This window comes from Dendropsophus ebraccatus, unplaced genomic scaffold (assembly GCF_027789765.1).
Source record: "Dendropsophus ebraccatus isolate aDenEbr1 unplaced genomic scaffold, aDenEbr1.pat pat_scaffold_1307_ctg1, whole genome shotgun sequence".
In the NCBI taxonomy this organism is placed as follows: Eukaryota; Metazoa; Chordata; class Amphibia; order Anura; family Hylidae; genus Dendropsophus; species Dendropsophus ebraccatus.
The window spans coordinates 11,152-38,295 of NW_027208726.1; the positions used below are offsets into that span (position 1 = coordinate 11,152).

The 27,144-nt window shown below is 45.2% G+C and overlaps 1 pseudogene; it reads right to left on the reverse strand.

Moving 5' to 3' along the window:
* Positions 1-1,246: 1,246 nt before the first annotated feature.
* LOC138775081 (pyrethroid hydrolase Ces2e-like) lies at positions 1,247-17,974 on the reverse strand (annotated as a pseudogene).
* Positions 17,975-27,144: the final 9,170 nt, after the last annotated feature.

A 27,144-nucleotide genomic window follows, 5' to 3' on the forward strand; every position in this document is an offset into this window, starting at 1 on the left:
AGCATCCGCACAAAATTAACATGTCAGTTTTCCATGCGGCTACAAGAAATCCCGTCCTAAGTATATACACCGGTCTTATATTAGGCCCTGCCCCCTTTTCCCCGGCAGGATTCACTAGGAGGCGCACGGTGTACGAAATCTACACCTGCTTCCAGCAAGTGTAAATTTTGATCAAGATGTATGCCTGCGAGCAGGCGTAAATCATGATAAATAAGGCGTGTGAGGAGGCCACACCTCCTCCCCCAGCCTGCCCATCAGGCGAGCGGGGCGTACAGGAGGCGTAGGCCAGGGAGAAGGGGCGAATTTGCTCCTTTTCCCTGGCGTATGCCTCGGGTGGATGCTTAGTAAATGTCACCCTATGTGTTTACACTCCGCACGGGATTCCATAGAAGTAAATGCAATCTGCAACAACGGCTGTTATTAATTGAATAAATACATTGTGTGAACATTGCCTAAGGATGCTGTAAATCTTTGACAGTGTCTCACTCTGTAGGATAAATTTGGCACAACTTTATACTTGTCTAACCTTGGAAAAAAATATCTACTCCAAAGTTTTGGTGCAATTTTGTAGCATTTGAAGCCACACACTTTCTGTACAGCAACTCCTCATTATGCATGAGACATGAAAAGTGTCCAAAAGACATAATCATGTGAATGCTGGATCATTTCTTGAGCCCTTTGCTTCCATTATTCATTGGCTACATATCCCCTATAATACCAGGAGATGTGTGGCTGATGAATGATGATATTTTTTGTAATCAACTACCGTAAGTGTAAAAAACTAAGCGGTCAGCCTACAAACAAATGTTTGTTAGATTGTCAGCTGATCGCAGGCCATATTACACAGGGTGATAACAGCTGTTTTGGCCAGTAATCGCTTTGTGTAAGGGTATGTACACACTAGGGAATCCCCAAGGAACACCTGTTGTGGATTCTGGAGCTCGCACTCGCTCACAGACTCTGGCAGCCACGTGCATCTCCTCTGCTCACATAGACTCCATTCTATGGTTTGCCAGATTCTGTTGTCCGAATGAGCAGGTTCATTCTTTGGGCGGACAGCGGAATCTGGCAAACCTTAGAATGGAGTCTATAGAAGCAGAAGAGATGCATGTGGCCGCCACAGTCTGCGAGCAGGTGTGAGCTGCGAAATCTGCGACGGGTGTTCTGTCGGGATTCCGTAGTGTGCACACACCCTAATAGGGCTCTAAGCATACTTGGGTCTAAACACATTAGTAAATCTGCCCCATGTACAGTATTCCTTTAGACTAAAATACAGAAAGTCTCACTGTAGCCTTAGCCTATTTGGAGACACTCTTGCACTCTACGGATGCTGGGACATTGTCCGGGTTTTCTGAAGAAAGGTCTTAGTCCAGAATTCATATTTTTCGGCTTTAAGCTTGTAGGCAGTGCTTGGATTTAAATTAATCTGAAGATAACCTTCATTTTGGTCATATTGTGGCCACTGGACCAGGCCTGGTCCATTGGGATCTCTGCAAAGGATAAGAAATAGTTAGTAGTCTCTTGTAGAAATATTAAAAAAATGTGTGCATCAGCATGAAATGGGCATGTTTACTCCTGCTCTGAGCAGTCTTATTAAAGGGGGTTGGCAACATAGAATTTTTTACCACTTTTGACTTTTATTGCTACATTCTTTGCTACATTTTAGTGGCACTTTATGTGGCAGATATTACATGAAGGTCTATGGTGCATTATGACATACAAAACATATAGGGCCACATGTATCATCCGGCGGACGGATGATTTTTGGCGGAAAGTGCCGATTTGCGTATTATTTTATACGCAAATGGCCGATTTGCGAATAAAATAATCGCAAATCGGCACTTTCCGCCGAGTACGCCAGGGGGCGGAAAGGGGGCGGGAAGTAGGCGGGAAGTGGGCGGAACGGAGGGCGCGGACTCAGAGTCCGCGCGATTTATCATCCGTTCCGCCCAAATGTACGCCGAAAACCTACTCCAGTCCTCAGCTGGCGTAGGTTTTCGGCGGTGCGCACCGGCGCGCACAGGATTTATGTACAGGCAGTCCGCCTCTACATAAATCCCCGTACCGCCGGAGCTGCGGGGGCATTTTTAAGTCCGGCGTAAAAAACGCCGGACTTAATAGATGCCTCCCATAGTGTGGTGACATTTTTGTCATTGGATTTGTGGATTTTAGGCTTTTTTTCTCCCAAAAACCCAATATGGTATTTTTAGTCACCTGTCTATGCCAGCAATCACACCTGTCTATGCCAGCAATCCGCAGAGGACATACTATATAAAATGCCAGCTGCCAGCTTACCCATTCTGAGCAAAGTTGGCCCAATACTTCATGACTGCTTTACTTAAAGTCTTCTCCTCCTCTGTGTCGGGACCTTTAATGAAAGAGAAGCATTATACGATCTGTAGATAAGTACTGATCCTGAGTTACATCCTGTATTATATTGCAGACCTACAACCACTATTCTGCCACTGGGGTCACTATATACATACATTACTTTTCCTGTACTGATCCTGAGTTACGTCCTGTGTTATGTACCAGAGCCACTCTTACTGATCTGCCGATAGAGTCACTGTGTACATACAGTATATGACACTACTAATTTGCAGTCTGTATTATACACCAGGGCTTTACTCACAATTCTGCTAAGTACTGTGTAGAACACAAGTGTACTATATCTTCTACCCCCTTAGAGATCCAGATTTTCAAACAGACCAATAACAGGAGGTATAAAAGTACTTTTACAAATATACTTTCATGTAGATAAGTCTCTTACAAGTAGTTGCCCAAAAGTCTAGGTACAGGTATAGGTTTAGGTATAGGTATAGGTTTTCAATTCTGATAAATAATTGATGTAAACTTTACGGGGGTCGTGTCTGTCACGAAGAAAACTAGGTCTATACTGATACATTATGTAAAATGAACCATATTTCCAATGAACAAGTATTTCTTAAAATAATTTGTTTGAAAGATATAAGGAGACATTTATGAACTGCTGGAAATGGCATTATATGGTGCAGAATGGCCAGATAAGAATACATTTTTTCGCACACACTTGTTGTATGAATAAACTATTTGTATCGAGTCCCTCTACCCCACTCATGCCAGAGGGGAGGGGGCGTAACGGGGGGGTGCAGCCGTACGCCTCTGCATGCACCACATTTAAAAACTTTGCGCTATGAGCTGGCGTAAATTTCACTATGTGCACATTGGATTTATGTACAGAATTTGCACCTCTAAATATACTTGCCAAACCATGGCGTTGCAGGGTACATTATTAAGCTGGCACTAAAAACGCAGGACTTAATAGAGCAAGACAAAGAATCCCTCTAGCCCTTTCTAAACAAAACTTTAGAGGTTTAAAATAATAAGCTTGGTATTATCACTTAGTATACTTCTTTACAAATACATGAACATTGACAGGCCATGTTCATATGGCGTGAGACACCGGCCAGTCCGTGACCCAGCGGGGTCATGGAACGGCCGGTGTCAGAGAAGATCATCTCTGCAGTACAGGCCGGATAATCTTCACTGCTGCTGAATTTGGATGCGGGGGCACCATTGTGCGCCTGCTTCCGAATTTCCCGCTGCACACAATGGAGCGTGCGTCTGGAGCCACACGCTCCATTGTGTCTACTGACATGTCTCCTGTGGCCGCTATTCAATGAAATGTCAGTTTTTTGCAGCGCCGCTAGGGATCCGAACCGGAGTGTATACTATGTGTATACACTCTGGCCGGGATTCCCTTAGCCTGCAGCACAATGTAGGTACAGGCTTAATCATATTCGTGATTAATCCATTACTTACGTTGTGTAAACATAGCCACAATGTGTATCATTACATACATCTCTTTCCGATTTTTCTTGAGCACAAATACCTCCCTAACAACTCTTAAATGGTCATAGCCACTTCAAAAAACTTCACTGCGTTTGAAAACCAATGTGATTCTTAACATACTGGTAAATCACATTGTGGTGATGCCCCGCTGTGAGGCACGACCGGTCACTTGCCAGGTGGTGAAGTGTGACGCCACTCCGGTGGTGGTTGATCGAGGCACAGCTCAGCCAGGTGTTATGTTGTCGTGATGCAAGTGCTGGTTGGGCACACAGCTGGTACACCTGCTTTTATTTTGAGTGGGTTGGCTATACCTTTTGCCCTGTGGGAAGTAACCTGCTGGGCTGTTTGGGGGTCCCTTGGGCAATTGTCAAGGTGGTCCGGAGTAGAGAGTGACCCACCCGGACTATTGGCACTGCCATCTTGCAAAACCAGAGCATCAGTAACCCCATATGCCCCACAAGCCACTTATAAATACAAGACCATCAGACCAGTGTATAAGAGGTTTAGGCTATATGTTTGATCTATACGCACTGGAGTGGGGTCCCCTCTCTTGTTCCAACAAGAGAATGCCATATGGGGCATAGGCGCTAGGACCACTTGCCACGAATGAGCTTAGTGAGCTTAGTGATTCATTTCTTTACGTGGACTTAATTTATCAAAACTATGCAGGTTTTTAATAATGTTTTAAAACAGGTACACTTTAAGTAGTGAATATCTGTAGAGCACCGGAGTCCCACCCCTAGTGCAGCAAAACGCCTTATACAAAATAAACTACAAACTGACGATCAAGGTAACAAATCTATCTTCATCCTCAGTGCCCCATGCACTATAGGGACATAAAAGTAGTTTAGATGCTTCTAACCTGCTGTTATGTAAATAATAACCCAACCTCTTTAATAGTTGTCTGGCATTTATTCTTGTTTTTAAAGTGGTCAGGCTGGGATTAATAAAGAAAAGCTGTATTCCCCTGCCTAGTCCTCCTTGCTTTCTACTTCCTAGTTACTATCTCATCACAAAGAAGGCAAAAACTGGTGGGTCACAGCAGCTGCGGTAGAAACCCAGAGGTCGAAAAGTAGCTGCAATGGTAACTATGAATCTCTTTATGGGTGGTTACTGTGTTTTACCTGCATAGAGAACCCATAGACTCACCAGCAAACATGATGCCTTCATCAAGAAATGGCCCTCCTACCACAAAGAAAATCTCGTCTCCATGATCGGCCTTTACGTAGTCAGGTTTAATATCCTTGAAGAGTGAGGGCCTGTGCTGGAATTCATAGAAATAGACAGGAAATCCAGAATCTGCAGGGAGATAAAATAGTGACACCAGATCCACAGTTCTATGTGTGAGCCTGGAGACTTCCCTTCTGTACCTGAGCTGGTTCATGTCTGTAGGGGCATGCTCTGAGTTTTACAGGAAATGGGATATGGACCAGACATATACATAATCAGAACACACTATCAGTCTTATATAGAAAGCACTACACTTTCAAAACATCAGGTAAGTGAGTAATATGTCACTCAGCTTTTAGAGCTGCGTCTACATACAGCTGCTGTCTGACTACAGAATAGGCCTCATTCACACATCAGTTTTTCTGCAGGATCAATTTTTTTTAAATGATCAGTGATATCCTTTAGAAACCATCAGTGTGGCATCAGTTTTGTGGATCAGAAAAACTAATAGGTCAAAAAAGGCCACAGGGTTGAGGCTTCTTAGAGCTTGGTAATGCTTCAGTGAAAACAGACAGCACATGAATGGTCCATCAGTGTGTCATCTGTGAAAAATGGACCCATTAAGTTCTATTGACGCTTTCATTCCAAAAGACTGGATCATATAAGTGCTAGTCCTACATTTTTTAACTCCTTTACACCAGCAATCCGTATATATACGTTCCTACTGCACATACCCCGTATATTCCTGACTGAAGGGGCTGTAGATGTGTGCAGGATCACTGCAGTGAGAGCGATCCTGCACACGGTTTCCGGGGCCGGAGGTAATGAGAGGCAGCTTCGATCCCATTAACCCCTTAAACGCAGCGATCTATAGCGATTGCAGCGTTTAAGGTACTCAGTGACAGAACAAGCTTCTGTTACTGAGTGATCGGGACCCCCGCAGCCATTGCTTGTGCCGACGGGCGTAAGTAAATCACTTACCTCCGTCTTGTCGGATCAGCGATCTATGGATAGAGTCTGCTCACAGGCAGGCTCTATGCATAGATCGCCGATAACACTGATCTATGCTATGCTATGGCATAGCATAGATCAGTATATGCAATCTAATAATTGCATGTTTAGGCTATGTTCACACTACGTATATTTCCGGCCGTAGTGCGAACTGCGAATATACGCCCGTAGTTTTGAGGTTGATGCGTTCGCTTGAAAGTATATGATATACGGCCACACAATGCACACTACGGCCGGATCGTATACGGCGCCGTGAAAAATTAACAAGACCATTGTTTGAGGTCGTAACTGTTCCAACTCACGGCCGTGGATCTCCATGCGGTCCCGTACGGAGTACTTATTTTAGCCAAATTGAACTAGATTTTTCGATCCAAAAGGTTTGTGTGTTTTATTGGGCTGGGCGAAGATTTCCAAGTAAATGACCTGTTTCAGATCGCTTTGAAACTAGCTAGGAAGCATAACTACTACGGGCGTATGTTCGCGGTTCCCCCGCATGTTTGCAATCCGGCCGCATGTCTATTTTTCCCACGGCCGTAGTTTCAGCCACACATGTCCGGCTGCGTACGAACTACGGCCGGACATATACGTAGTGTGAACATAGCCTAAAAGTGAAAAAAAAGGACAACAAAAAGTGTAATAAAAGTTTTTAAAAGCATAAAAAACCCTTATAAAACCCCTCCCAATAAAAATTTAAAATACCCCCTTGCCCATTATAAAAATATAAAAAAATAAACATATTATATATCATAGCATGCAGAATTGTCAGATCTATTAAAATATAACATTATTGTTCCCGCACGGTGAACCGTGTAAACGAAAAAAAAATTTAAATTAAAATTATATATCAAAAATTACTAAAAAGCGATTTTCTGTTACACCATTATGATATTAATACAAACCAGAGATCATGGCGCAAAAAAGGACACCCCAACCAGCCCTGTAGGTGAAAAAATAAAAGCACTATAGCTCTCAGAAGGCGGGGAGAAACATTGCATTAATTTGACCTGGACATCCGGGCATCAAAGGGCTCTGTCTTGAAGGGGTTAAAAAAAAACAGATCCGTTTTGATACGTTTGTTTTTATAATGGAAGTCAATAAAAAAATGGAACAAAACGGATGCACACAAATGCATCAGTTTTTTCTTTTTTTAAACGGATGAAAAAAAAGAACCGGATAGAAAAAACTGTGTGAACCCAGCCGAACATGCATATCAAACTGTATATTACTGAAACGTCATTAAAAGTTAACCTTTATTTGATATACTTTAAAATTATAAAGATTTATGGTCCCAATAAATGCTGTACAAGAAAAACAAAGATAAAACATGGTCTCTGTGCTGACAGTTATAGCTCTAATAGGCATGGGCATAATTTTTTCTCAAGTCTATTGTGACCTTCTACATCTCGTTTTTTTAAATAAATTGTTTATTTATGTAATTTTTCAGTTTTCTAATTTTTCTAATTCAATACAAAAACATTGAACATTGAATATTATCCAGGTTCAACAACAGAAAACATCAGCATAGTGAAAATCTGTAACTCTCAGCAAGTAAACATCAAGTAATATAAGAGATATCATAGCATTGAGGTGGCAAGAAACAAAAGTAAGACTATGACAACATCCCATCAGTTGTTATATAGTATAAATGGAACTATATACAAGGTTGCAATGCGCTAACTTGAGACACAATATGTGATCCATATCCAGATATACCATGAAATACGGAAAAAAAAAACATAAGTATAAGTAACTCAAGAGGAAAAAAACAAAAGACAAAGACAATACTACACAGATACATTAGGGAACAAAACTAGTATGGGTTGGAGAGGTACTCGTCGATGCTCGGAATAACTCATAAGAGGAGTCCCATAAAGACCATGGGGGAGATTTATCAAACATGGTGTTAAAGTGAAACTGGCTTAGTTGCCAGGAGGTACGTTTCTAGGAGGTACGTTGAGGAGGTACACCATAGGATCTAGGGTATCTTTCGATGGAAATCAATCCCTGTATGCCTCTCCAATAGGGACTCAGTAAGGCACAGTCCCAGAAAATAAGGTACCCTCCAGTGAAAGACACCTCCAACACAGAGCTACATCTCGTTTATTGTGCATGACTTGTCCTGATCTTATCGGGTTTACAAATTGTCTACATGTGTTCCTCTTCTATGCATGCCTGCTACACTTGTGTCATAGGTGTTTTGGCCTATGGTAGCTGCATTGGCCTTGATTTGATTGCTGGGTCTCCTGATGAACCCTTATTGTTCCAGACCCCCTGTCACGCCCTCTTGTGAATTGTTTTTTTTCCTGGCAATTGACCAGGTTTGAGATTGAAGTGATCATGGGCTTTAGCACGACATGGCTATAATTGTGAGCCCAGAGACTATGTTTTATTCTCTGTTTTTCTTGTACACCATTTATTAGGACCATAGATCTTTAACATTTTAAAGTATACTGTATCTAATAAAGTACAATTTTTTATGTGGCAACATTGCCTAATATGTAACTGAAGTTCTTGAGGTAATGGTTACTCATATATGACTGGAGTATGACATGATGTAAGAAGAAGCTTTGGCTGTGAATGGAGTATGAAACATGACATAACTTACAGGATCAGACAAACAGTCAAAGGGTATACAAAGATAACTAACACTTTACATGGATATAATCTATATCTCGGCAAGGCAACAACGGTATCAAGGCCTTAGTGTATTTTGTACCTCGATGATAATGAGCAGTGCGGAGGGCAGGGAATAACAAACATTACATCCCCACATAAGTCCCAGGAGGCTGTCCCTGATTTCATAGGGTCAGTGGTGTTACAAAGTACTCATCCATAATTAGGGTGTGAATCTCAGGTCGCAAATCCTACAAAATGTAAACTTACATTCAGTAACATGAGAACAGGAGACGCATCTGAAACAGCAAAGCAACTGGCAAATGCACTCACCATAAGATGAATCTTCCTTAGAATGAGCTCGACCTGATCTCTCGGAATCCCTTCTTTCCAGGTTAGTAATATTTATGCCCTGGGCACAATGTACAAGAACAATGACCAGAGTGAGGATTCCTGGGATAGTGCCACTTTCTGAGCCTAGATGACGCTACTGCTGTGGCAGTCTAGTACATATTGTAAGATCAGTATAGAAAATCATTGTCTCACCCTGGGAATCATGTATCCAAACTCATGATTGTTAACACCAATAATGAATGGAACGGGTGCTACCGCCTTCTCAGTGAGGAGCTCCACTGCTGGTTTGGGGATAAATTTCCCGTCAATGCGTCCAGGAATGGTATGTGATTCTGCACAGGGAGGGAATGAATTCTGTTACCATAAAAACCATAGTCTTGGTGTTTGTAAATAAATACCATTTCGGTTAATTGTGTAGAATACACACCAAGGATCCAGATATCACAGAGATCTCGTGTTCTGTCTTGTCCCTCAGACAGTCCAGGAGTGAAGCTGGGTTACAGGCAGATACATTACTGACAATCTGTACAAGAAATATTATGTGATAATTGTGTAATTGTATATATATATATATATATATATATATACCACATTGACTAGAACAGCAGAGATATCACTAAGAGTGCAGTCTATTTACTAAAGCACAGCAGCGGACATCACTAAGGATGCAGCTAGATAGCAGCAGCAGTGACATCACTGAGAATAAAGCCTATGCGGACACTAGAGAGCAGTGGTGACATCACTGAGAATGTAACTTATCCATTCATTACAGAACAACAGTGACATCACCGAGAAAGCAACATATTAATGAGTACATTATTTATTCCTGATTCTTATACAAAGAAAAACATGGTGCACTACAAGTCCCATCCAGCCATCACTAAGCCAAAATTATGCAGCGAATAGCAACAGCATGTATCGGTTGGTGCTAACTCACAGAGGAATACATTCATGGAGATCTAGCAGGTACATAGGAAAAGAAAGAGGTTGCACTCACCAAGTAAAATCCTTTATCTTTATTTCTTCATGTTTAAAGCGATACACGGACAAGGTGCAGACGCCATGAAGGTGCTGGTGACAGGCTGTTCACCCACCTAAATTGGCGCTTCTACGGTCTGTAGAAGTGCCGTTTAGGGGCGTGAAACAGCCTGTCACAGCACCTTCATGGCGTCTGCACCCATGCTTGTCTGCACCTTTTCCATGTATCGCTTTTAAACATGAAGAAATAAAGATAAAGGATTTTACTCGGTGAGTGCAACCTCTTCTCTTCCTATGTACTGCTGACATGATTTATTCCTGCTTATTTCCCTTATTCTTCATGTTTGGGTTGTTGGGCCATTTCTTATGGCTTTATGTGAAGTACACATGTATCATGGTTTTAAGCTGCATTGCTGGTCTTTGGGGTTTGGGTGGGTGTGAACCCTCACTATTTGAGGGATGGATTTTTGTAGATTTTGTCTTTTTGGGGGAAAAAAAAGACGATTCAACCTATCCATTAAAAAGCAGCAGTCATAACTGGGAATATGGCCTATCCATACACCAACAAAACACTGAACTCAAGGACAACAGTCAAAAAAATTCCAATGAAGTACTCAATCAAGAGTCTCCACTGATGCCCCCAAAAATATAAATATGCAAACAGGAGTCCGTGGAGCCTCAGGTTGCGTGTCTCAAAACACGGGATAGCCAGATATCTCTAGCCTGTTGCCACAGGGTGCCTCCATGATAGGGAGAGCACCACACCACCCTGATAAATAGCCCCTTAAGTCCCACTCGGTTGCGAGTATTGGGACATAAATAGGGAAACACCAGGGTGGCCCCTTATTGTCAATGTCTAACTCAAGGCAGGACAGCCGTTTTGGGGTATTTGCACCTCGTCAGTGTGGAGTAGGATTCTGGCTGGTTGGGGCAATGGCAAATCGACCAACAAAACACAGTAATCACTGAACTCAAGGAGAACAGTGAAAAAAATTCCAATGAAGTACTCAATCAAGAGTCTCCACTGATGCCCCCAAAAATATAAATATGCAAAACAGGAGTCCGTGGAGCCTCGGTTGCGAGTCTCAAAACACGGGTATATATCTCTAGCCTGTTGCCACGGGTGTCTCCATGATAGGGAGAGCACCACCACCACCCTGATAAATAGCCCCTTAAGTCCCACTCGGTTGCGAGTATTGGGACATAAATAGGAAACACCAGGTGGCCCCTTATTGTCAATGTCTAACTCAAGGTGTGAGTATTGCGATCATGACAAGGGCTTGCCAAGGCAGGCTTCCATCCACAGACAGCCGTTTCGGGGTTTTTGCCCCTCATCAGTGTGGAGTAGGATTCTGGCTAGTTGGGGCAATGGCATATCCATACACTAGAAACGTCATCTGAAAATGCAGCCTATCAATTTACTGGACATCAGTTGTGACATCATTGAGAATGAAGCCTACCCATTCACTATGAGCTGACTGAGATCTGAGGGATTGCTCAGATTCTCCCATAGATACAGTAGAGTACTTACCTTCTGAGTAGAGGAGAGATCTTGGTCTTTTTCTGCCAATAGATGTGGAATTAGGGCAACTCCACTCTCAGCAATGGCTCGGTGGAACAAACTCTTGACATTGGAGACATCAGCTGCCGTCATATGAAATAAAACATAAACTAATGTCAATAATGAGACAAGTAAAGAGCCAGCTGGAACATGATGTCACTCTAGGACCCTCAGTAAAATGGGTCATTCTCATTACAAGACAAATGCATTCTAGGAGCTAAAGGATCTGCCTGCAATAAGGCAATAAGCACATCTATATTGCATCAGACATGGAGGAGCTTACCAGGGCAGAGACGCTGATTCCGCCAGCCGAATTCACCAAAGATAGTCACCAAATTGGGGTCGCCACCAAAATTTACTATGTTCTCGTTGACCCACTTTAGAGCAAGCAACCTGATCCAAGAATCCATAGTTTCCTGGTATTTTGTCATCTCCGTTGCTGTGAGGTAAGCAGTGTCAGATTGTGTAGGTTATTGACATTTGGCGATTAACAATGTAATAGTGAATAGCATCATCAGGCACACGAAGTCTTATATGGTACAAAATGTGCACTGCATTTTTTTGGCACCTACCACCCACCAGTTATGCCGCTCTCACTTTCCTGTAAACCACACCCCTTTTGGCAAGGGGCAAATGTATCTAAAAAGTGTCTAAAGTGCATGGTCCAAGCAATGTAAGGCAACATTTTGCCCTCTGCCCACTTACCAACCCCCAGAAAAAATGTATTCAACTCAGATCCCTCATCTTTTATTCAGAATGTACTTAACCACTTACCTGAAAAATCCAAGGAGGCCCAGTCTGTACTGCATGGATACAACAACTACATTCTCGAACGCACTGAGTGCTGTCCCTCAAACATAGCTGCTCCCCCAGATCTTAATCCTCCTCCATGAATAAATACCATGACCTGGAAAGTAAAACAGCATATACACGGTTATGAGCTGTAGCACATAACAAACTTGTCTAGAAGTGTACATGTACATAACAGCTAAAGAGCTGTAAACATGCAGGTTACCTCATCTATAGTCCTACAAAAGCTGATGAGACCTAAGTCACCTATCTATAGTCCTCCTACAACAGCTGAACAGACCTAGACCACCTTGTCTATAATCCCATAACAGCTGCAGAGACCCAAGTCACCTCGTCTATAGTCCCACTGCAGCTGTAGAGACTCAGGTCACCTCGTATATAGTCCCATAACAGCTGTAGAGACCCAGGTCACCTTGTCTATAGTCCCATAACAGCTGTAGAGACCCAGGTCACCTTGTCTATAGTCCCATAACAGCTGTAGAGACCCAGGTCACCTTGTCTATAGTCCCATAACAGCTGCAGAGACCTTGGTCACCTTGTCTATAGTCCCAAAACACCTGTATAGACCCAGGTAACCTTGTCTATAGTCCCATAACAGCTGTAGAGACCCAGGTCACCTCGTCTATAGTCCCATAACAGCTGCAGAGACCTTGGTCACCTTGTCTATAGTCCCATAACAGCTGTAGAGACCCAGGTCACCTTGTCTATAGTCCCATAACAGCTGTAGAGACCCAGGTCACCTTGTCTATAGTCCCATAACAGCTGCAGAGACCCAGGTCACCTCGTCTATAGTCCCACTGCAGCTGTAGAGACCTAGGTCACCTTGTCTATAGTCCCATAACAGCTGTAGAGACCTAGGTCACCTTGTCTATAGTCCCACAACAGCTGTAGAGACCTAGGTCACCTCGTCTATAGTCCCATAACAGCTGCAGAGATCCAGGTCACCTCGTCTATAGTCCCACTGCAGCTGTAGAGACCTAGGTCACCTCGTCTATAGTCCCACTGCAGCTGTAGAGACCTAGGTCACCTCGTCTATAGTCCCATAACAGCTGCAGAGACCCAGGTCACCTTGTCTATAGTCCAATAACAGCTGTAGAGACCTAGGTCACCTTGTCTATAGTCCCATAACAGCTGCAGAGACCTTGGTCACCTTGTCTATAGTCCCAAAACACCTGTATAGACCCAGGTCACCTTGTCTATAGTCCCATAACAGCTGTAGAGACCCAGGTCACCTCGTCTATAGTCCTCCTGCAGCTGTAGAGACCTAGGTCACCTCGTCTATAGTCCCATAACAGCTGTAGAGACCCAGGTCACCTTGTCTATTGTCCCCCTGCAGCTGTAGAGACCTAGGTCACCTCGTCTATAGTCCCATAACAGCTGCAGAGACCCAGGTCACCTTGTCTATAATCCCATAACAGCTGCAGAGATCCAGGTCACCTCGTCTATAGTCCCCCTGCAGCTGTAGAGACCTAGGTCACCTTGTCTATAGTCCCACTGCAGCTGTAGAGACCTAGGTCACCTCGTCTATAGTCCCATAGCAGCTGCAGAGACCTTGGTCACCTTGTCTATAGTCCCACAACAGCTGTAGAGACCCAGGTCACCTTGTCTATAGTCCCATAACAGCTGTAGAGACCTAGGTCACCTTGTCTATAGTCCCCATAACAGCTGCATAGACCTTGGTCACCTTGTCTATAGTCCCACAACAGCTGTAGAGACCCAGGCCACCTCGTCTATAGTCCCATAACAGCTGCAGAGACCTAGGTCACCTTGTCTATAGTCCCATAACAGCTGCAGAGACCTTGGTCACCTTGTCTATAGTCCCACAACAGCTGTAGAGACCCAGGTCACCTTGTCTATAGTCCCATAACAGCTGTAGAGACCTAGGTCACCTTGTCTATAGTCCCATAACAGCTGTAGAGACCTAGGTCACCTTGTCTATAATCCCACAACAGTTGTAGAGACCTAGGTCACCTTGTCTATAGTCCCACAACAGCTGTAGAGACCCAGGTCACCTTGTCTATAGTCCCATAACAGCTGAAGAGACCCAGGTCACCTTGTTTATAGTCCCATAACAGCTGTAGAGACCTAGGTAAACTTGTCTATAGTCCCATAACAGCTGTAGAGACCTAGGTCACCTCTATAGTCCCATAACAGCTGTAGAGACCTAGGTCACCTTGTCTATAGTCCCATAACAGCTGTAGAGACCTAGGTCACCTTGTCTATAGTCCCATAACAGCTGAAGAGACCCAGGTCACCTTGTTTATAGTCCCATAACAGCTGTAGAGACCTAGGTAACCTTGTCTATAGTCCCATAACAGCTGTAGAGACCTAGGTCACCTCTATAGTCCCATAACAGCTGTAGAGACCCAGGTCACCTTGTCTATAGTCCCATAACAGCTGAAGAGACCCAGGTCACCTTGTCTATAGTCCCATAACAGCTGTAGAGACCTAGGTCACCTTGTCTATAATCCCACAACAGCTGTAGAGACCGAGGTTACCTTGTCTACAATCCCACAACAGCTGTAGAGACCGAGGTCACCTTGTCTATAGTCCCACAACAGCTGTAGAGACCCAGGTCACCTTGTCTATAGTCCCACAACAGCTGTAGAGACCTAGGTCACCTTGTCTATAGTCCCATAACAGCTGTAGAGACCCAGGTCACCTTGTCTATAGTCCCATAACAGCTGTAGGGACCTAGGTCACCTTGTCTATGCAGTGTCCCAGAACATGCAGACTACTACTCCTATTATGGCCATTTCTATTGCTGTGCCCATGCCTGTTCTGGTAAGGGTTTGCACTGCAACTGCTGCTGGTTTTCCCCTAGTATTCTCTGGTAATGTGCATTCTCATGTGTATTCTCATGTATTCCTGTGTATTATTGCATTGTACAGTGGTATGCAAGGCTGTTGATCACGTGACCTGTAACCATGGTTCCTCCAATGGCCGACTAGCTCTGGCCAGGAGCAACCATGTGACCTCCCACTTCCTCCTAACAAGTTAGTCTTCCCCCTGCTTCCAAGCAAGGAGGATGTGTGCCGTCCCTCTCCTGCCTCAGAGGAGTTGGGCTTCTTCTCTGCAGCTCCCACTTCACCACTAGAAGTGTGGATCGAGTGCTCTGCTATATTCAAGTCTTCGGCTGTATCTGCCTGCTCAAGTGTCCGGAGTTCCTTCTCTCATCTGGGTGTCATTCCGTTATCTCTCATGATCGCTACAAGGATTCACAGCAAGTATTACTCTCAAGCTAATCCACCCAGCAACGCTATTTCTCTCATACTCCTACTCCCATCATCCGGCACGTATTCTCACAGCCTATGCAGCACCACTCCTGCTTTATTTGTCAAAGCCTGCTATATACCCGGTTGCATCCGGAGAGACTGTTGCTACTAGTTACCTCATCTATAATAAAACCGCTGTTACTGAACCCTGGCATTGGTGTCCACTAACTGGTGCCCTGACTAAGTGCAGCAAAGAATCGCATGCCCATCATCACCCGCAGATTCCACAGACCGGCCCTACAGCTGTGCCGCCCTCAGGCCTATACCGTGACAAGTATAACCCCTGCAGCTGCCCCGGTCATAACACCAGCACTGCGGAAGTGGCCCCCAGGGGCCAGGGCATCGCATCTATAGTCCCATAACAGCTGTAGAGACCTAGGTCACCTCTATAGTCCCATAACAGCTGTAGAGACCTAGGTCACCTTGTCTATAGTCCCATAACAGCTGTAGAGACCTAGGTCACCTTGTCTATAGTCCCATAACAGCTGTAGAGACCTAGGTCACCTTGTCTATAATCCCACAACAGCTGTAGAGACCTAGGTCACCTTGTCTATAGTCCCACAGCAGCTGTAGAGACCTAGGTCACCTTGTCTATAATCCCACAACAGTTGTAGAGACCTAGGTCACCTTGTCTATAATCCCACAACAGCTGTAGAGACCGAGGTCACCTTGTCTATAGTCCCACAACAGCTGTAGAGACCTAGGTCACCTTGTCTATAGTCCCACAACAGCTCTAGAAACATAAGTGACCTCATGTATAGTCCTACCATAGATATAAAAATGTAGGTCACTTCTATAGTACCACAACAGCTGGAGAGACACAGATTAGCTCTACTAATGCTGCGTTTACATGTAACGATTATCGTGCGAATTTGCGCGATAACGGTCGAATTGGAACGATAATCGTACGTGTAACGGATGATCGAAAGACGCACGATAAATCTTACATCGTGATCTTTCATCAGGTCAGCAAATCGTCGTTCATCGTACGCAAAAAATTCGCAAATCGTTCCGTGTGAACAGTCGTTCGCCGATTTAACCAATGTGTGAGATAGGCTTAAACGATCACAAAACGATCGCAGTGCGAATTTTCGTACGATATATCGTACCATCTAAACGCTGATCGTTATAAAAAAAAAATCGTAAATCCGACATCGCTAATCGTACGATCGGGCCAATAATCGTTACGTGTAAACGCAGCATAAGAATAGTTTACAACAGCGGGCAGATATGAGTCACCTGTGTTTCTATTTCTAGAACACCTGGGTCACGTCTGTCTACAGTTCACAACAACTAGGGAGACCTCTATCACCTTGGTCATTAGTTCTATCATGACATGGCAAAGAGATGTGGGTCGCCTCTATCTATAGTGCCTGTTATTTTGATCTTATTAACACGTTACCAATAAAAAAATACTAACAGGCAGCTTGGAATCCATTTCTCGGTCTGCTGGGGTGAAGATATTTAGGTACAGACAGTCTTCTGACAGTGGGGGTATGGGCGGGGGAACTTTAAAGAAACCTTTCATTTGCTCCAAGACGATGGGGTTCTGTATACACCTGAAATTTGAGAAAATGATCTGTTGTAACATAAGTACTGATAGATTTTTATGTATTTACAATGTATAGCACCGCTACCAGGTTTCCCCCTCCTTCATTACTATCATGGCATCAGGGAACACAGTGCCCCTTACAATGGTTTGGAGACAGTTTAAGAGGAAATATTGAGTTTACTTCTATCATCCATGAAAATTATAAAATTGTGAAAATAGTTGGGAAGTAATCTGAGTAACTTTCAATAACTCACAGAGGTGCATGTTCTTTGGCCTCTCTGACTGAGCTCCAGGGCTCTGGAGGTTCTGGGGCTGCGAATCGTAATGAACCCACTGGGGGCTTAGCGAAGGGCACGCCATAGAAGGCTTGGACGGTTCGGGTGGTCTCCTTCACTGTCTGCGTCTTCCCCTGCAGTTTTCCATACTGTGTCACTACCTGAGGGTCACTGTCCTGTTCTGTAAGGTAAAACATATATTTCACTCACACATATATGAATTCAATCTTTATAAAACTATATATCTATATATATACAGTATATAAGAAATGTCTTTAAAATCCAAAAATTCTTTAGTCATCCACACAATGAAACCAACTTGACATCATGGATACAAAAGTAGAAAATAATATTAGGTACAGGAACTGTTTTACTTCACCTGATCCCAGTGTTCCCAGGAAGAGGGGCCACAGAAGGAGAGTAAGGAGGAGGAAGGCCATGAGGAGATGGTGCCTGTTCAGTTTGAGTCTTCTGTTTTCAGGGTTAGCTGGAGCCTTAACTATGCTCACCCCCTGTTATCTCTGCACAAATGACACTTTGTCCTCTGCCGCAATGACACAACTGTGCCAGGAACCGAGGAATGTTATAAACCTGGGGCCAGCAGGGCAAACAGCTAGAGGACACTGCCCCACCGGAGAGGCAGTGCAGAACGTGATCACCATCATGGCTGTGTCCTGAACACACTCCATGGACATTCACTTATAGCCGCTAGTTACTCTCAATGCTTTGGGGTGGATGCCTGCATATTATAAAGTTACCATTATTCATATCTGTACCCTTATACTCTTCCTACTCCATCCTAGATTTATTATAGTGCTTGAAAAGCACTATACAGTGGTGCCTTGGATTACGAGCATAATCCGTTCCAGGACCATGCTTGTAATCCAAATCCACTCTTAAATCAAAGCAAATTTTCCCATAAGAAATCATAGATATGCAGACAATTGGTTTCAGACCCCAAAAATAATGATTTATTATTCTGAATAACATGTAAAACAGATGAAACAAACATTCAGAAACAACAGAATATGTGATATAAGTTACTGTACAGTAATGGAGACGATGGAAACACAAGGGCTGACAGAGACTGCAGGGAGCATGAAGGAATGAGCAGGGCAGATGTGGGCACATACATGCAGCACTCTCTGTCCGAAGAGAGAGGGGTTACAGCTATGGAGAGATTACCTCCACAGTCCTGTCCCCTGATGCAAGACCCAGCCTGAAGTGGATCTGCTATGATTTGGAAGGTGAGAGAGACTTCCTGGGTCAGAGTACAGGGCTGTAGACCCCGCTATGCAGCACGCCCCTGCCCCACTCGCCCTCCCACCCAGTACAGGGAGCTCTTATACCAAAGCAATGCTTTTAAACCAAGTCACAATTTTGAAAAACTGTGAGCTCTTAAACCAAAATGCTCTTAAACCAAGTTACTCTTAAACTAAGGTACCACTGTACTGTAATCCATATTCTTCTTCCGTTTCTTCCAGCCAGTACCCAGCGGTACTTCCAGCGGTACCCAAGCCGCTCTTTAAGGGACGGTACCCAAGCCGCTCTTAAAGGGACGGTACCCAAGTCGCTCTTAAAGGGACGGTACCCAAGTCGCTCTTAACCCTTTAAGGACATGGCCCATTTTCGTTTTTACGTTTTCGGTTTTTCCTCCTTGTGTTTAAAAGGTCATAGCACTTGCATTTTTCCACCTAGAAACCCACATGACCCCTTATTTTTTGCGTCACTAATTGTACTTTGCAATTACAGGCTGAATTTTTGCATAAAGTACACTGCGAAACCAGAAAAAATTCGAAGTGTGGTGAAATTGAAAAAAAAAACGCATTTCTTTTATTTGGGGGAAATGTGTTTTTACGCCATTCACCCTGGGGTAAAACTGACTTGTTATGCATGTTCCTCAAGTCGTTACGATTTAAAACGATATATAACATGTATAACTTATATTGTATCTGATGGCCTGTAAAAAATTCAAACCGTTGTTAACCAATATACGTTCCTTAAAATCGCTCCATTTCCAGGCTTATAGCGCTTTTATCCTTTGGTCTATGGGGCTGTGCGAGGTGTCATTTTTTGCGCCATGATGTGATCTTTCTATCGGTACCTTGATTGCCCATATACGTCTTTTTGATCGCTTTTTATTAAATTTTTTCTGGATTTGATGCGACCAAAAATGCGCAATTTTGCACTTTGGGATTTTTTTGCGCTGACGCCGTTTACCGTACGAGATCAGGAATGTGATTAATTAATAGTTCGGGCGATTACGCACGCGGCGATAGCAAACATGTTTATTTATTTATTTATTTGTTTACTTTTATTTAAAACCTGGGAAAAGGGGGGTGATTCAGACTTTTATTAGGGGAGGGGGCTTTTTACTATTAACAACACTTTTTTTTTTTTTTTTACACATATACTAGAAGCCCCCCTAGGGGACTTCTAGTATATACACTGTGATCTCTCATTGAGATCTCTGCAGCATAGATATGCTGCAGAGATCCATGAGATCGGCACTCGTTTGCTTTCGGCTGCTGCAGCCGGAAGTAAACGAGTGCCGAGCCGAGGACGGCGCCATCTTGGACGCGTCCCCGGCCGGCATCAGTAACGGAGATCGCTCCTCCGGGACAAGGTCCCGGAGGAGCGATCTCCCCCACTAGACACCAGGGAAACGTTGCCTCCGGTAATCGGAGGCAGCTGTCAACTTTGACAGCTGCCTCCGATTAGCTAATTAGCGGGCACGGCGATCAGACCGTGCCCGCTAATAGCGGCGGTCCCGGGCTACACGCGGCACCCGGGATCGCGGCACTTCAAAGCAGGGCCGCCGCGCGGCCCCGCTTTGAAGTGCAAGTGAGGACATAGGACGTACCGGTACGTCCTATGTCCTTAAGAGGTTAAAGGGACGGTACCCAAGCCACTCTTAAAAGGATGGTACCCAAGCTGCTCTTAAAGGGACGGTACCCAAGTTGCACTTAAAGGGGCATTACATAAGTGGCTCTTAAAGGGAAGGTACCCATGTCGCTCTTAAAGGGACAGTACCCAAGTAGATCTTTAAGGGACGGTTCCCAAGCCGCTCTTAAGGAACGGTACCCAAGCCGCTCTTAAAGGGACGGTACCCAAGTTGCTCTTAAAGGGACGATACCCAAGTCGCTCTTAAAGGGGCGGTACCCAAGTTGCTCTTAAAGGGGAAGTACCCAAGCCGCTCTTAAAGGGAACCAATCACACTAAAATTGGGCATAAAGGTAAGGAAACGTGCTGGTACATCAGCCAGCACGCTTCCTAACCATCCCCCTGTCCCCAGGGCCGCCGCAATCATGAGGCGACCTGAATCGTCTGCCTCAGGCGGCGCCACCAGCTGTCATCATGGGGGCGGCATTCAGTGGCAGATTATAATATGAGCGGTTCGGGCGGCCGCCCACATTATAATCCGCCACTGACTGTACCCAGGGCCGCTTTAACCAGAGGGCACATGGTGCACGTGCACCGGGCCCCCTGGTTAAAGGGGCCCCCCCGAGCAGGCCGGCCGTTGCTATGTGCGACCAGTGCGGTCGCACAGGGCTCCGGCCACCAGCCTGTCAGGGGGGAGCGCCATGGATGGGTAATCTACTTACCCCTCCATGGCGCCCCCTGCAGGGCCCCCCCGTCCGCCGCTGCCCCCGTCCGCTGCTGCTGCGGCGCTTCAGCGCTGCAGCAGCAGCGACACTGACAGAGAGAGAGCCATTGGCTCCCTCCCTGTCAGTCACTCACTCTTGTGGCCGCACTTCCTGCGGTCACAAGAGGCCGCGCTCTCCCTCTAGCGGCCGACGTCACTGGAGCGTCGGCGCGAGGGTAAGGGGAGTGCAGCCTCTTGTGACCGGAGGAAGTGCGGCCACAGGAGGGAAGAGAAGAGGAACGCGTGGACCCAGGTGAGTAACAGTGTTTGTTTTTTTCAATGTTATATGGGAGGGGGAGCTATATACTACGGGGGGGGGGGGGGGGGCACAGGGGGCTATATACTATTGGGGAGCACAGGGGGCTATATACTATGGGGGAGAACAGGGGGCTATATACTATGGGGGAGAACGGGGGCTATATACTATTGGGGAGCACAGGGGAGCTATATACTATGGGGGAGCACAGGGGGCTATATACTATTGGGGAGCACAGGGGAGCTATATACTATGGGGGAGAACAGGGGGCTATATACTATGGGGGAGAACGGGGGCTATATACTATGGGGGAGAACGGGGGCTATATACTATTGGGGAGCACAGGGGGGCTATATACTATGGGGGAGAACGGGGGCTATATACTATTGGGGAGCACAGGGGGCTATATACTATGGGGGAGCACAGGGGAGCTATATACTATGGGGGAGCACAGGGGAGCTATATACTATGGGGGAGCACAGGGGAGCTATATACTATGGGGAGCACAGGGGGCTATATACTATGGGGGAGAACAGGGGGCTATATACTATGGGGGAGAACGGGGGCTATATACTATTGGGGAGCACAGGGGGGCTATATACTATGGGGGAGAACGGGGGCTATATACTATTGGGGAGCACAGGGGGGCTATATACTATGGGGGAGAACGGGGGCTATATACTATTGGGGAGCACAGGGGGCTATATACTATGGGGGAGAACGGGGGCTATATACTATTGTGGAGCACAGGGGGCTATATACTATGGTGGAGCACAGGGGGCTATATACTATGGGGGAGCACAGGGGGCTATATACTATGGGGGAGCACAGGGGAGCTATATACTATGGGGGAGCACAGGGGGCTATACACTATGGGGGAGCACAGGGGAGCTATATACTATTGGGGAGCACAGGGGAGCTATATACTATTGGGAAGCACAGGGGGCTATATACTATGGGGAGCACAGGGGGCTATATACTACTGGGGAGCACAGGGGGCTATATACTATGGGGGAGCACAGGGGGCTATATACTATGGGGGAGCACAGGGGGTTATATACTATTGGGGAGCACAGGTTAGCTATATACTATTGGGGAGCACAGGGGCTATATACTATTGGGGAGCACAGGGGAGCTATATACTATTGGGGAGCACAGGGGTCTATATACTATGGGGGAGAGCACAGGGGGCTATATATTATGGAGAGCACAGGGGGGCTATATACTATTGAGGGGGAGCACAGGGGGGCTATATACTATTGGGGGAGAGCACAGGGGGGCTATATACTATTGTGGGAGAGCACAGGGGGGCTATATACTATTGGGGGAGAGCACAGGGGGCTATATACTATTGTGGGAGAGCACAGGGGGGCTATATACTATTGTGGGAGAGCACAGGGGGGCTATATACTATTGTGGGAGAGCATAGGGGGGCTATATACTATTGGGGGAGAGCACAGGGGGGCTATATACTATTGTGGGTGAGCACAGGGGGCTATATACTACTGGGGAGAGTGCACAGGGGGGCTATATACTAATGGGGGAGCGCACAGGAGGGCTGTATATAACTGGAGGAGCACATGAGGGTCTATATACTACAGGGACACCTTAAAACTATGGAGGCACAGAGGGGTGTAACTATGTAGGAGTACAGAGGGGTGTAACTACTGTATAGGGGTACAAGGGACCTAACTACTGTATGTGTTGGAGCCTAAAATATTTGTCTGGCAGATTCTGGAGAGAAGATTCACAGCCAGGAGAAGACTTCAAGGTGGCCCACGCTGGATGGAGAGAAAAAGAAAAGGTGACAGACTCTGATCGGAGAAGACGCCTCCGGTGAGTCACTGGATGTAACTTCACTCTGTTATAGGCTTGTACTGATAGGGGTCATGGTGTGGCGGTATTATGTAATGGTATCAATGGTGATATCTTTCTGTTTTGTTTAGTGCAGTTTTTATGTAATATGTAATCACTGAATGGTGGAAATAGTGTTATAAGGTAACTACTGTATGTATTGGGGCTCTTGATACAGTGTGGGGGCAAATTCAGTACATTATACAATGTGCAGAAAGGTAAGGGGGGGCCCACTCTTAAGGGAGGGGGGAGAGGGGGACCATCTATAAGGGAGGGGGGAGAGGGGGCAGTAGTGGATTATAATGTGGGCGGATTGACGGGGGGGGGGGGGGGCGTCATTCTATAGTTCGCCTCGGGCAGCAGAGAGGCTAGAATCACCCCTGCCTGTCCCCCCCGTCCCCTGAACATTCAGCCCGCAAAGTTAGTTTAATTGTGTCCCGCGCTCTATGCAAATTACCATACAAGTAGTCACGGTGGGCAGGATGGCTGTTCGAGTAGTCACGGTGGGCGGGGTCTTCGTCAAGTAGTCACTGGGTCCTGGGCCGGCTCCTGCGCTGTAATCACGCCCCTCCGGGCGTGTTGTAAAGCGGCGCCAGGTGACGTCACTCGGGGGGGCGGCATTGCACGTCGGCCACGCCGACGTCTTTACTAAGCTGCACATGCGCAGTACAGTGGGTGAAGCCGCTGCTGTACTACGCCGCGCAAGCGCAGTACAGCAGTGTCTTCTCAGGCTGCACTGCGCATGTGCAGCTTAGTAAAGACGTCGGCGATTAAACTAACTTTGCGGGCTGAATGTTCATGGGACGGGGGGGGGGGGGGGGGGATGTACCAGCACGTTTCCTTACCTTTATGCCCAATTTCAGTGTGATTGGTTCCCTTTAAAGGGAAGGTACCCAGCTGCTTTTAAAGGGACAGTACCCAAGCCGCTCTTAAGGGGACGGTACCCAAGTCGCTCTTAAAGGGACGGTACCCAAGCCTCTCTTAAAGGGACAGTACCCAAGCGGCTCTTAAAGGGACAGTACCCAAGTCGCTCTTAAATGGATGGTACCCAAGCCATTCTTAAAGGGATGGCACCCAAGCTGCTCTTAAAGGGACAGTACCCAAGTCGCTCTTTTAGAGACGGTTACTTAAAGAGCTGGTTACCTAAGCTGGTCTTCAAAGGATGGTACCTAAGTCCCTTTTAAAGGGACAGTACTTAAGCTGGTCTTAAAGGGACAGTATATAGGTCACTCAAAGCGTTGTCACCAAAGTCGCTCCTTAAGTTGCTCTTAAAGGGACTGTACCAAAGTTGCTCTTAAAGGGACTGTACCAAAGTCGCTCTTAAAGGGAGGGTATCAAGGGTTAAAGTTTCTCTTAAAGGGAAGTCACTGTTAAAGGGGTGCTCTTCTAAAGCACTATGGGGGAGATTTATCAAACTGGTGTAAAATAGAATTGTCTTCCACTTTTCATTCATCACAGGTCCTTTGGAAAATAAAAGTTGGAATCTGATTGGTTGCTAGGGGCAACTAAGACAATTCTATTTTACACCAGTTTGATAAATCTCCCCCTATGTGTTTCCCTGGAAATGCAAATCTAGTTAACTAGTCTTATTTATTGAAAGCCAAAGCCCTATAGCCTATCAGTATGGTTCAGAATTATGGAAATGGTTCTAGATTCCCGGACTCAACAACCTTGTTCAAAGGGAATAAAAAATTCTGTGTGGAATTTTGCTCCTGCCACCATGGAAAAACAATCTGCCACATAAATAAGGCGCATGCTATTTAGGGTGGCCCAATGCATTGCATTGCTCTATGCAACTTCATCAGGAGCTCTGTATCGTGTTTCGCAACTATATGTTTCCTCAAGGGAGGAAGCATATGATCATGAAACACATATTGGGGTTCCAGTCTACAGGAAACAGTGAGAAGCTGAGGGGACTTATGTGGGAGCTGTGCAATTACTTATATGTGCAATAAGGATATTGAAGTGCAATACAGGAACCACTATGTTCATACATTTTAGCACCAGTAGCTAAAAAAAATACTAAGATTATAGCAGGAAGTGTATCTGGCAGCTCTAGCTCAGTACTTGTTTATACCACCTACTATTCCTGTAGCCCGTTTCTTGTTTCTTATTTTAATCATTGTAGATGTAGCTATAAATAATGATTTTATGTGGCTGTGTATCCAATATTCTGTTGTAGTGGTATTGTTTAAAGAAGTTTTAAGGTAAACTTATTTTTAATGAATTTCTGGTAATGTAACATAGAAACATAGAAGATTGTCGGCATAAAAAGACCACTGGGTCCATCTAGTCTGTCCTAGTATTTTCTTTCTTATTATCTTAGGATAGATGTATGTTTATCCCAGGCGTGTTTAAATTCTGTTATTGTAGATTTACCAACCACCTCTGCTGGAAGTTTGTTCCAGGTATCTACTACTCTTTCAGTAAAATGATATTTTCTCACATTGCTTCTGATCTTTCCCCCAACTAACCTCTCACTGTGTCCTCTTGTTCTTGAGCTCAGTTCTTTACTAAAACACTCAATGTTTTTTTTAATTTTCCATTTTATTATGATATTATAAAATAACTCTAAAAATCTTACTGCTTTCACTCTCACCACTAGGTCTAAAACTAAACTGAAACTGTCAGGACGGGACTCATCTTCAGCACTGATTGGCTGAAGAGGAGCTGTTTGAAATTCCCGGCTCCCCTCTTCAGCCAATCAATGCACGGCAGCACTGATTGGCTGAAGAGGGGCCGTTTGAAATTCCCGGCTCCCCTCTTCAGCCAATCAGTGCTGCCTTGCATTGATTGGCTGAAGAGGGGATCCGGGAAATTCAAACGGCCCCTCTTCAGCCAATCAGTGCTGAAGAGGAGCACTGATTGGCTGAAGAGGAGCTGTTTGAAATTCCCGGGGGGGCTGCGGTTGAGCGGAGGGCTGGGCTGCGGTTGAGCGGAGGGCCGGGCTGCGGATGAGCGGGGGGCCGGGCTGCGAGCAGGTGTCCGGACTTTCGCGCGACGACTGTTTACACAAAACGATCAGCGAATTTTTTGCGAACGACGAACGACGATTAAAGAACATGTTAAAAGATCAACATGAACGATTTTTTCGATCATTCGCCACATTTACACGTACGATTATCGTTCGAATTCGATCATTATCGCAAAACTCAGTGTAAATGTAGCATAATTATAAGGCTGGGTTCACACTACGTATATTTCAGTCAGTATTGTGGTCCTCATATTGCAACCAAAAGCAGGAGCGGATTAAAAACACAGAAAGGCTCTGTTCACACAATGGTGAAATTGAGTAGATGGCCGCCATTTAATGGCAAATATTTGCTGTTATTTTAGAACAACGGCTGTTTTATTGAAATAATGGCAGTTATTTACTGTTATATGGCGGCCATCCACTCAATTTCAACATTGTGTGAACAGAGCCTTTATGTGGTTTTAATCCACTCCTGGTTTTGGTTGCAATATGAGGACCACAATACTGACTGAAATATACGTAGTGTGAACCCAGGTCAGGGTGCGTTTACACAGAAAGATTATCTGACAGATTATCTGCCAAAGATGTGAAGCCAAAGCCAGGAATGGATGTGAAAAGGAGGAATCTCAGGCTTTCCTTTATGACCTGATCTCTGTTTATATTCTGTTTCTGGCTTTGGCTTCAAATCTTTGGCAGATAATCTGTCAGATAACCTTTCTGTGTAAATGGACCCTAACTCCTGCATTGCCAGGAGGCTTAAAGGAAAGCGGGTGTGTCACACAAAAGGTAAAAACAGGCCCAGTTCACACTAGGCTCACTGCACATTCCTGACAGGAACTTCCTGTTCTGTCTGTGTTGATAAGAGAAGGCTGCTGTTAAGTGATCTGTACAGCATTACAGCATCATGTGACACCATTATATAGATAGTATGAACAATGCCGCCTCTGTTACGGTGGTTATTAAAATTGGATATTCCCTCCTGTG